General features: G+C 32.0%; 1 long non-coding RNA gene across 1 annotated transcript; it reads left to right on the top strand.

Annotated features, from left to right (window-relative positions):
• Positions 1-2,396: 2,396 nt before the first annotated feature.
• LOC126885704 (uncharacterized) lies at positions 2,397-4,111 on the top strand. The gene is made up of 3 exons (XR_007698435.1): positions 2,397-2,539; positions 3,422-3,516; positions 4,077-4,111. It is a non-coding gene; the product is annotated as an uncharacterized LOC126885704 (long non-coding RNA).
• Positions 4,112-13,007: the final 8,896 nt, after the last annotated feature.

The raw sequence follows: 13,007 nt of genomic DNA, 5'->3' as shown, positions 1-13,007 counted from the left end.
GATTAGCAGTTTTTTCTCAATGTTTATTACGCCTAAAAAATCTTCGACGTGCATTTGGGTTACTACCAATGGTCTCTGCTTTCTACAAGAACGCATTACCTCGATATAGTCATTTGGGGTATATAATCTTTGCTGTCGTTTAAGAGCCGACTCAATATCACTGAAATCAGTGCCGTTGGGCAAAAAACTATGACCAGAACAGAGATATTTTACGGTAATGCTTTCTAAGTTTGTGCGTGTCCCATGCAAAATTGATTTAAGCATAAGTATGAACTTAATATTTCGATTTTGCCCACCGGAAGAATCACACCAAAGCGTAAGATGTTTGATTTCTGGATTTAATTTAGTTGTAACATGTTTTATAAGGCAAGCTGAACCTTCTACCCAAACGTAGCAGTATCCTCTATTTTCTTTAGCACTGTGTATTCCTGCATTATACACCCACAACTTAAACCCACAACTGTCGAAAAACTTAAATTCCAATATTATACCAAGCACAACAGATAAATACACTAAGTAAAAAATTAAGGTCTCTGGCGATCACTTAAAAGTGCCCTGGCACTGCTTTAAAATGAAGAGTTATTCGAATAAAATGTTAATCAATCTGATGTGCAAATTTATAAAATCAACTATTGCACCTAACTACATGATAACAATTATTCTCTTCCAAAGAACAAAACCAAACTAAGAAAAGATGACTTCGATATAAATATTATATTGAAAGAACCATCGATGTTTAAATAAAACCACCCAACGCCAATAATATTAAGTTTTAGCTTTAGTATATACAATAGAATTATAAAACTTTATAGAATGTACGTGACAAATGTCCAAATTCAAATAAATTTATTATGGTAGATATAACCTTACCCCATTGTAGTTACTTATATTGCTAAAATCTTGTATTTACTAGGTTACCTGAAATGTTTTTCAACAGTTTAGGTATGAAAATATTTTAGTAAGTATTACTCAAAACAGATACAACTCGTAGAAACATATTGTTTAGATTATATTGTCAGTTGGGTAAAGGTAAAAATGTGGCAAATTTTAACAATTTTATAGTTTTCGTTTTTGGCCCTGCGAGGGCTGCGAGGCCCTCTTTGGGGTCGAGGCACCTAGGCAACTGCCTACTTTGCCTAATGGTTAATCCGGCACTGCGGACAGGTGATGAATGTATATTGTAGACTGTCCCATTGTCCTATAGAGAATTTTCTCTGTCTTTACTAGTCTAACTTTTATCTACATATCACAATCACGATCAATAACAAGACCAGAACGAAAGTACTTACATACATACCACCCGTACTGAGTACTAAATATTGTATGATCTCTTGTTTGTTTGGTACAATAAACCATGCATGTATCAAAAAAGACACAATACGACAATGTCCACATAAAAATGTATCGTTGCATAAATCCTCTGCAGTAAACTTCGATAGAGGATTGTGCCCCAGTTAAGTACCCAGTAAAATGGATCACCTACAATGTTTAAATGTTTAAGAGTTAACATTGAAAAGTCAATAGAGAGGGATAATATACAAATGTACAATAATTGTAGATTTTAATCCTGATAGTATTGTACCCTCGGAGATCGGTGGAAAAAATTTACACCCAAAATAACAAAATTTAGTTTGGCAACAATGTGTGAATGTTGATAGTAACATATCCCTTAGGATAAACAGATCTGTAATTTAGTCCAAACAAATTAACATATTTTTGTGCCAACAAAAATGAGATTTTTCAACCAAATAATGTTTCACATATCATGTGCAAAATAATTTTGAATTGGTTTCTGCTAATGAGCTTGCTTTTTTTGCCATTAAAGTAGAAAAAACTTTAAAATTTATTCTTTATAATAATGATCGTCCAGTTTTCGTGTTATTATTTTCACTGTACTAATATCCGTCGACTAATTTACAATGATTAATGCGATGTTAAAACATTTTATCGTTAACGGTTTCTGGAGTGTCTGAGACATATCTAATTTCATTGATAAAATGCACAGTCCCACCGATTTCCACTTGAACCATACATGTCAACCTCCCTTTCACTCGACGTAAAAGGTCTGTTGTAACTCATGTCTAGGCTAAAGTCAGTGGTTGTAAGTTCGTTTCTATTTATGACCTGCGCTGATGACGTCAGATAGGGTTCGTTAACCACTTGTGTCTCTTTAGGCTTGTCATAGGCATAGAGGAATAAAAAAAAAGAGAGACGTCAAAGGATAGGGAATAACTGGCACAATCTTTTTGCGCAGGTAAGTAGCACATAGGGGCGCTGCTGTTTCTGAAACTAAAATTTACCCATGGTACAATAAAGTATTTTGATTGTACCGTGAAGAAAATTTACATTTTCGACAATTGACATTGACTTTGTGTTTTTAGGACGCCATGTGGACGCCATTTTGTTGTGAGAATTTGCAATTTCCCGGCCCGGCATAAATAGATAATTTGGCGGTTTGTACATGGTTTGTACTGAATACTACTGAACTGAACATATTTTCATTACTGGATAGTGCCGGAATTGCTGAAATTGAATATCGGTAGGTGAAAATACAATTTTTTATATATTATATAATCGCCCTTTTCTGTATCGTAACACATATCTTCCTTCAAGCCTCTTTCTCTATATGTATAGTTTCCCATTTCCCTATGAATTTCTTCTATCCAGCTTTTCGTAGGTAATCTGTCGTCTTCCGTACGTTGGAGTGGCTTAAAACATCTTAGTTGCTTTGTTTTTATATTGTTAATTATTGTATGAATTTTATTGTATATCGTATCCATTATCTCCAATATTCTTGTATTTCTGATTATGTATTCTTGATATACGAGCAGCTCTTCTCCAGAAGTCCATTTCAGTTTCCCTGAGCATCTTTTCGGATTTTTCTTTTAGTAGTCAAAATTCGCTGCTATATGTTACAATGCTGTTATAGATGTTATGTTTATTTTCTTTGGAGATACTTTTGGTCCCATAGGATTGTGTTTAATAATGCCATAGCTTTCCTTCCTTGCGTGCACTTTTCTTGGCTATTCTTGTCCAATGTTCCATCTTGTGCAATTTTAAGACCCAAGTATTTATATTCCTGACAGTGATTAATAGTTATTTCATTTTCCAACGATAGATCCTGCTGTATACCTCCAACACACATATATTCCGTTTTGTTGGTATTCATTTCCAAACCCCAGTGCAGGTACTCTTCTAAGATTTTGTGTGTCATATAATATTCAATATCGTTATGACCCTAGGCCGTAAGAATCTGATCATACGCAAAACATAGAGTGTATAGCATGTTATCATCAGTTTTATTTATTGACTTCTTAATTCATACCATTCAAGTTTAAATTATAGGTCTCTATGCATACCATATCTCTTTATTGATTTTTAGTTTTCATTAAAAGAAAATTGATTTGTTTTTTCGTTCTAGGATTGGGAGTATAGACAGACTCGACAAAGACATCAACTTTTGAAAAGGATAATTACGAAGTACAGCAAAATTGAAGATAACATTAATGTCATTAGGTGGGTAAATAATTATTTTATTTATAATAAATATTTTTACTTTAATCCACAGAGACATAAGATAAAAAAGAACTTTGTTGGTAGATAGGTATATGACAAATATTTTGTGTTTTATGGACCTCGATAACTAAAATCTCTGTTTCGTGCAGTGGGTTCGGTGGACTTTTTAAATTAATAACTATGTCCAAAAATGTACCCTTAAAATGGTGGTCAATAAATTTTAATAATTATTGTAAAAAATTAACATACAACCAAATTTTTAAATTACATTCATGTGGTGTTTACAACAAATCAAAATTGCTTTCTTTTATGAGTTAATTTCTCAAAAACTATGATGTGATTAATTACTGCATTCTACTAAAAGTAATGTTAATTCAATATTTTTCAGTAATTAATATTATTTTTTTCTTGGTTGCAAAAGGCTATTTGTGTATTCTTAGAAATACTTTTACAAATTTAATAAGAAAATCACTTTACATTTTGAGTTAGTTCAACTCCCTAACCTCGATATTCACGCTCTATATGCATTGTATTAAAATTGCCTTCTGTTTTATTTTCAGGAACTTGGAATTACAGAGAAGTGATATAGACTAAAATCATCATCATCATCAGCCCCTCTAGATCCACTGCTGGACATAGGCCTCCCATGTTTGTAGACAAGTAGACTAATAGAATAACAAGTATAGTGTAAGTACATGTAAGTAGGTAGGTTAACACCTTGTCTACCGTGTGAGATGTCAGCATTTCACACAAAATATTGACTGTAATACCGTGTGAGACGCTGGCTTCCATTGTTATTAAATGATTTAAAATGCTCTAAAGCGAGAGTTTTTAGTTTCTCATATTGGTTTCAAAATAAGGATAAAATGGTACAAAATTACAGGTTATTAGTTTAAGTGATCGCTAACCAAGGTGTTAAACTTTAATAAAGGTATGGTAGTTATATTAGGTATGTTAAAGGTATGGTAGTATGTAGGTACAGTTGAGTCCATGGTTCTCATTAATACCTGGAGAGATAAAACACATACTTGTTACTTAGCACCATTGTGTTCCACACATGACACTAAAGACAAACCAGCTACTGCCTGTTATTAAGTAAACATACATGTTATTTTTATGAACTTTCTAGATTCAGTACTTCGAAAAAATAGAGGTGCAAAAAAGACGCTTGGGGACGTTTTCAGATTTAAGTACAATTTGCAACATTTCTGGTTTGTTTATTGTTTGTTTTTCACAACTAATTTTATTTTGGCATTAATTTACATACAAAGTTCACCTCATTCACACAGATTGTCATAACCACTTTCTGCCAATGGACTCAACTGTAAAATTAGTTTATCATTTTATAGTGTAAATACAAATAAAAAACTAGTATTGTAACAAAAGTCAGTGTTTTGTAAGTAGGTAGGTTAAATATCAATAAAGGTTCTGTTTAGTTACAATTTATAGTGGTTATATTGTATGTAGGTAATATTAGTTTATCATTTTGCAATGTCAAATTCTAAATCCAAACCCAGTAAATATGTTCACGGATGTTTAGCTTCCTATTGTAATAACAAGTATTTTCATCTTGTCACAGACCCAGAGTATACAAATAAAAAGTTTTTTAGATTTCCAGATAAAGATTTAAAAAGACGTCATGACTGGTTTGAAATTATTGGTATTGAATTTACTGAAACTAGGTGTTATTTATGTGAAGATCATTTTGAGGAAACACAATTTACAAGCAGTTTAAAAACAAAACTATTAAATAATGCAGTGCCCTCCAAAATAATTCACATATCCAATGTCCATGATCAACTTTTGCCTATACCTGCACATTCTTCTGATGAAATCTCTGTTTCAAATGTACACATTTTTAGTAACAAAGAAATAGTTCCTCCATTAATAACCCAGTCAAGAATAAACGCTCAATTTCCAGTCAGCATGATAATGAGTATAGTATTACACCTAATTTAGACCTAAACACCTAAACATATTACACCTAAACATTAGAAAAAAAGCCGCAACTCGATAAAACTGCCTTGTCGAAAAAACACAAAGAGCCGAAAAGTTTTAAAAATATTAAATTTAACTAATGGTATCACCATAATAATTTAATTGGAACGTACACAAGAGTTTGGGGGGTTTAAGGGAACAAAACCCCCATAAAATTTTTATGGGGTACACAAATTTCACTATAATTTTTCTTTAAGATATTCCTGCCATAAAAATGCCACATGTCCATTTTCAATAAAAAATCTATAATAGTTTTCAATATATTCGAAAAAATCGATTTTCATTTTGTAACTTCAAAGGGCTGTAACTTTTTTTATGTGTATATTTGTAATAAGGTAAGTTAGGTTCATTCAAACTATTTTTGGTCAAAGAATAGGTGATTTAGTTTATGACCTGTATTTTTGTTACACTCTGTATATATGTATCCTAATTTTCTAAAAAGTTCTGAGGGAAATGTAGAATAACTTATAAGGTTTTTTTAGGCTACTAGACAAATTTGTAATATATATCTACATTTTGTAAAAGATAAGATAATTAAAGAATAAAGAGCGGGGACATGCATGCATTTTGTGTTGATCTGTGTTTTACATCATTATTTCAAAACAATTTTACTGCATACATTTTCTTATTTTGTTTTATCAGCACTCCATACATGCATGCGGTAAGTGGGGGGTCCCCGTGAGGATTAATAAAAATATAATATATGTAGTTTTTTTTCCCAGTGTTTATATTATTTTCTATTTTTCTGAAAGTTCTGAAAAAAAATATTTTTCTTTAGATATTTTTAGGCTACTAATCAAACTAGTAATATCTGCATTTTTTAAAATATAAGATGAATAAAGAGGTCGCCGTGAAGATTAATAAAAATAAAATGTGTGTAGTTTTTTCCCAGTGTTTATTCCCATGTTTTACGAAGATCTATTTACAAAACCAACATAACTGTATTTTTAATATTTTTTCTGTATTTTTTTTGTGTAAAAATATAATTTCTATGAAAAAATTTAAAATTTTAATATTATTTATGACATAAATAAAATAATGTGTAAATAATATTACAATTTCCAAATTATTTCATAGAAATTGGGTTTTTACACTAAAACATTAAAGAAAACTTAAAAATACAGTTATTTTGTTTTTGTAAATAGATCTTCATAGCTAAGTGAAATCTAAAATAATTTTAAATATCCCGCCACGCCCGCTTTTAGCCGTGTAGTTCGGTAAGTAGTTCATCGAGTCGCTAGCGTCTAGTGTGACAATCAAATGTATGCAACCAAGCACTCTCTTCTCTTTTTATTTCTCTATGGTCATAGGCGTAGGGCCTTAAATATTTATTGTAGCAAAAAAACAATAAGTGCTTGCCGATAAGTGTTATTATGGCTTGGGAAGACAGATGGTCTCAAAACTACTTAGAAAAATTGAAGTGATCGTCTAAAAAACACTAATAAGAACAGTGCAACCTATGGATTAGAAATAATGTGGTCACCTACAAAGAGGGAGCAATAGCTGCTTAAAGGTTTCGAGCGAAATGCCCTAAGAAGAATATATATGTTATAGTCAAAGCCCGAATTTCAGACACTGCTAGGTTTGACTACGCAATCCTCAGGTCTGACTGACGGTCTTAGTCAAAGCCCGAAATAAATTACAGTTTCGGCCTTTGACTAGTCAAACCTAGGAGAGACTACGTTGGTCAGGCAAAGGTCGAAATTTAATTTTATGAAATTGGGGTTTGACTAGTCTAATCCCGATCAGCTATCAAAATGTCGTAATTTGTTAGATTATGTTTAATAAAACGTCATTTTTTAATTTTAATGCTTATTATTTTTATATTGTCGTATTTAAAATAAAAAATTAGTGTTTATTCTCACATTTTGAGGCATTATGGCATTTAGAGTTGCACAATATGTTAGACCTTTTACACTTACGTAATTTGAAAGAGCATTTCTTATTGCAGTGGCATTTTATAAATCCTTGTCCTAAAAAATTTAGAATATTTTGTACTAATTTCTCTTAGAGACAGAAACAGCTTAACGTCTGGAACATCTTCGAAAATAGGAAATTTCTCTTTGCATTTTCTTATTTGATTTCTTGAAAAAAGTATGTTTATTGTTCCGTATTTCGTACCAACTCTATATAAACCGTCAATTGTTTTATCTTGTATACTACTCAGAACATTTCAAGCATCCTCTTTGGCTCTATCAAAGCTGGGGATAGGTATTGTTACAGTTTTTCCGATCGAAATTTGAGGATATATTTTTTTTTATTTAATTGTTTCATAGCATTAGCCTGGGCATGAAGAACTTCAATCGCATTTCCTTTATTTATTTTAATCTTTGCTGTCTGTGCACAACGCATGCTCGAACGCATGCCAAGGAGATGCTCGAAATATTTTGGGTGTCATACAAGATAAATCAATAATTGACGGTTTATATAGAGTTGGTACGAAATACGGAACAATACATACACTTTTTTCAAGAAATAAAAAATAAGGGAATACAAAGAGAATTTTCTTAATTTCGAAGATGTTCCAGACGTTAAGTTTTCTCTAAGAGAAATTATTACAAAAGATTCTAAATTTGGAGGAAAAAGATTTACTTGTTAAAATGTTGACCGCTATTAAAGAACATCGCACACATCTTATGGAATATATAATGTCACTCAAATTCAATAAAATTTATACGATTAGATTCGTTTTAATATAACGATCAATTCTTATCATTGCGCCAACTCTTAATTATGATTAATTACGGCGCAAATTGCAATTAAAGTTTATCGAAATCACATTTTTGGAGTCCATAAAATGTTAGTTTACAATCATTATTGCTCTGAGTGCTATTCATAACAGCTTAAATCCCGCTGGGCCTAAGCGGATTAGTGAAACTAATCCGCTGATTTATGGAGTACCGAAAATCTGGATTTCAGATTTATTTATATCAATTTCTGCTCTTATTTTTGAAAATAGAGAGTTGGCGCAATGATAAGATTTGACCGTTAATTTAAAACGAATCTATTGGTATAAATTTTATCGAATTTGAGTGACATTATATTTTCCATAAGATGTGTGCGATGTCCTTTCAGTCCTTTATAACCCACACACGAATCACACGATTGGTAGTTCACGTTAAATTTAGAATAGACGACACTGGATTTTAATTGTATACATATTATATCCAAAACCGGCCACTCACGTTACTGCGTTGTCGTTCGACAAAATCGTCGATGATTGTGGTAAAATTGTAAAGATTTTGTTGCATAAAACAATCACACACGATCAAAGTTTTTGTTAATTAGTCGAATTCAACAAAATTGAATGAGGCCGCAGTATCGTAAGTAGCCAGCTTAACTGGAACCTGAATGATAGGCCATTCCAACATGCTGCAAATTTTAACATCAATATGACAGGGGTAGGCAAACAAAAATGTTATTCTATCAGATTTTAATGTGTTTTAGATCATTTTAGTTCCATTTATTTGTAATTTTGTTTTGTACAAGGATTGATTTAATATTTTTACTGAAATAATCGATAATATGCTTCATTTCCGTTGTGTTTTGAAGTGTGGAATCGAAGTAATTGTGACAAAGTTCAGTTTCATCGGGTACCATTAGTGCTACATTTTAAGCAAAAAACTAACTGAACCAAATAATTTATGACCTGAGAGACATAAACAATGGTTAAATATAATAATAAAGCTATAAAATGTACTATAAAAATGCTAAATAACTAACTACTGTACCTACAAGCAACATCTGTATAATCTGGCAACAAATTTCGAAAATATTCACCCATCTTTATCTACTCACTGCTTAAAACTTAATAAACTCGTTCAAGTATTTCTGAAATTAAAAACTACACAAAAACAACAACAAAATGTTCACAAAATACAACTAAAAAACTACTAAACTGGTAAAAACTTAAGAAACACAATGTCAAAGATATAAACAAATAAAATATGTTCATTCGCGGACCTTGACGTGGACTTTTAGTCATGGCATGCTCCACTTGTCTTCGTCTAGTCCCTGACTGTCTTAATTAATCTATTATAACAAACCAAAAGCAAGTTTGACATTTAATAATGCGTTAGTTAGATGGCTCTACTCGAGTTACTTGGGAACAAAAAAATAAAGAAAATTGCTCCATGGGAAACCGAGAAAATGCATTTTTTTACGTATACCGATTTTGAACTTTGAGATTACATTTTCTCCAACCTAATTTTTGATTGAAATTTTGCTATTTTTGGCAAATTTCACTCGTAATATCGATAGTTTTTATTATAATAATATATGTTATGAGTATTTTAAAGATATGAAAATTAGTGTGGAGAAAGAGGACAAAACTTTAAAGGTGATGGTTTGAAAATTATGATCCTATTGTTTATATCTTTGCCGTAAATGCCGGTCAAATTTGACCGGTTGTATCTCAGGAACCACTTATGATAATTAAACGTTTTTTCTTTTAAAAGAAGCGTCCTGCCGCTTTTTTTCCACTACTGTTATCATGATTTAATTTAATTAAATATTTCCCGAGATATTCTAATTGTTTATAAGGCAAAAAATTGTTTATAATTTTAAAATGCTCCTAGGACAGAATATAATAAAATAATAGGAGAGGACAGAATATCGAATGAACTCCTAAAGTATGGAGGACAAGACCTGGCCAAACAATTATTAAAACTAATCCAAAAAATAATAGAATAAAACAGAATACCACAAGAATGGAGATCAAGCATCCTAATACTTCTTTTCAAATAGGGGGAAAAATCGGACCCGGAGAATTACAGAGGAATTAATTTATTAAACACAACACTAAAATTAATGACCAAAGTTATAACAAACAAACTGAATAAAATTATAACATTAGCAGAAGAACAACAAGGTTTTAGGTCGGGAAGATCTTGCACCGACGCTATATTTATAATGAGGCAGATTCAAGAAAAATCGTTAGAATACAACAAACCAGCATACTTATGTTTCGTGGACCTTAAGAAGGCATTTGACAGGGTCAAAGTAAAGTATCCATGTAATGTTATCCATTTATTGTATGCAAGAGAGGTACCTCTAGGAATAATTAAAACGATCGAAAATGTCTACCAGAACAACACAATAAAAGTAAAAGTAGATGAAGAACTAACTGACCCAATTGAAGCTGGCAACGGGATAAGACGGGGAGATTCCCTGAGTCCTCTGTTGTTCAACCTGATCATGGACGAAATAATAAAAAAAAGTAAGAACAAAAAAAGGATACCAAATGGGAGAAAAACAACTTAAAATAATCTGCTATTCAGACGATGCAATGCTAATCTCTCAAAGTGAAGATGATTTGCAACGTATGCTGCACGAATTTAATATAACCGCTAGAAAATTTAACATGTTAATTTCCCCAAAAAAGACTAAATGCATGGTTATAACAGCAGAGCTAATAAGGTGTAAATTAAAGCTGAAGGGTCAAATAATAGAACTAGTCATGGAGTTTAAATATCTAGGCATCACACTATGCAGCTATGGAAAACTAGAAACAGAAGTGGAAGATCAGGTGAATAAAGCAAACAGAGCCGCAGGTTGCCTGAATGAAACAATATGAAGAAATAAAATCATCGGAAAAGAAGTGAAATGCAGAATTTACAAAACAGTCATCAGACCAACAGTGACATACGCGGCAGAAACACGACCTGACGCAGAAAGGACAAAAAGAATGCTAGAAACAGCAGAGATAAAAACATTGCGAGAAATCTATGCTAAGACACTGTGAGATAGAGCTAGAAGTGCAGATATACGAAGGAGATGCAAGGTGGACAACATTAATAACTGGGTGAAAAGCAGAAGAGTAGAATGGAACGACCACATAAGCCGAATGACAACAAATAGAGTAGTAAGGACGTCGAGAGACGGTTCTCCAATAGGAAGACGATCAGTGGGAAGACTACGAAAAAGATGGAATGACAACTTACTGGAGGCCCATTGAAAAACAGACAGAGTAATGTCTATATAAAAAGAAGAAGAAATATTCCTGAGGCCGATTAAATAACCCAATTTCAATTCTGTAAAGTACATTAGATAGGTACAGTGTCTTTTTATACAAAAATCATAGGTATTTTTATGTATCATAATTATTGTGGTTATTATAGCGACCGTAAATTTTTAATTAACAATCCAATTGTTGCTAAACTGTTTTTTCAATTTCCATGGGCTTCTGGAATTATTATCTATAGGAAAAGAGCTTTTATATTACCAAGTTATTTAATTGTTGATAAACAATTACTTATCTAAAATTTTAGTTGAAAATTAAAGATTTTTTTGGAAAAACCCGCATTTTCCGGGGAAAATTTTCGTCGAAGTAAATCGGGAAAAACCAAATTTAAATACAGTGAATTTTTATTTGGGTGTTTTGGGTGTAAAGTTAAAATTTTTGGAGTTATCAAGCAAAAATTGAAAAAACACGATTTTCGGGAGCCATTTTGTTTATAAAAAAAGTAGCACACTATCTGCGGACTTTGCATACCTATATTATGAATATATAGAATCATAAGATTCGATTCCAGCAATAAAATTTCTGGTATCATAAATAACTTTTCCTTGTATTTTGCTAATTAATATAATAATTATTGCCTCCCGACACGACGGTGACATAAAGTTGGATTTATAGTTTGACGTAGCGTAGACGTAGACGCAACGGAGACGGAAGAAACGGAGTGGAGACGTAAGAAAATAATATGTCAATTTATAATTCGACGTAGCGGAATTTTTGCGCATGAGTAGAAACAATGACTTGATTCAACAACATAGCTTATAAATTATATGAACCGTAAACAAACTTTGTGTTTATTTATTTATACTATTATTTATTATAAAATATATCCATTTCGTGTGTTATACGGAATAGGAAATACACGATATGCTCCTTGCTGCCGTGGGATTTCCAACTATTTTGTTTCATTTCCTAGTCTTTAAAATGTTTATTGGGTTTACTTATCGTATATGTGTGGATAACCCCGAATTAGACTAATAAACAACTCGTACTTATCTGAAATATTGAAATTACTCTGTGATATATTTTTATTAAATTAATCACTTAACATCCATTGTAATTAATAAATAATTAACGAATTTCGAATATGTTGACAAACAACTTTACAAAAGGAATGAGGAGGCGGGTTCACTTTGAGTGACAGAACAAAATTCATGATTGACCAGACGAAAGAAACGCACTGTAAAAGATGAAAGTTGGTGATCTCTTCCGTTCCGTTACGTTTCTCTTACGTTACGTCAGGCGCTTGCGTTCATTTGGAAGGGGTCGAGTTCGCTCCCAATGGTAAGAATTTTACCTGAACTAAAAAAGGTAGAGTCCGAATTGGCTCCCATAGACAAAATTTATTTTACCTAAACATGTCGAAAATATCACCCAGCGTTGTCATTTCTTTCAAATTTTCTCTTTTTGTTAGAAACAGGTACCTTCCTAGAAATATCTATGGGAAAGGAGGAAGACCTAACCCTTCGGTCCT

The sequence above is a fragment of the Diabrotica virgifera genome, chromosome 5 (genome assembly GCF_917563875.1).
Source record: "Diabrotica virgifera virgifera chromosome 5, PGI_DIABVI_V3a".
Lineage (NCBI taxonomy): Eukaryota > Metazoa > Arthropoda > Insecta > Coleoptera > Chrysomelidae > Diabrotica > Diabrotica virgifera.
The sequence above is the reverse complement of the archived record's forward strand: the minus strand, read 5'-3'. Positions and strand labels throughout refer to the sequence as shown.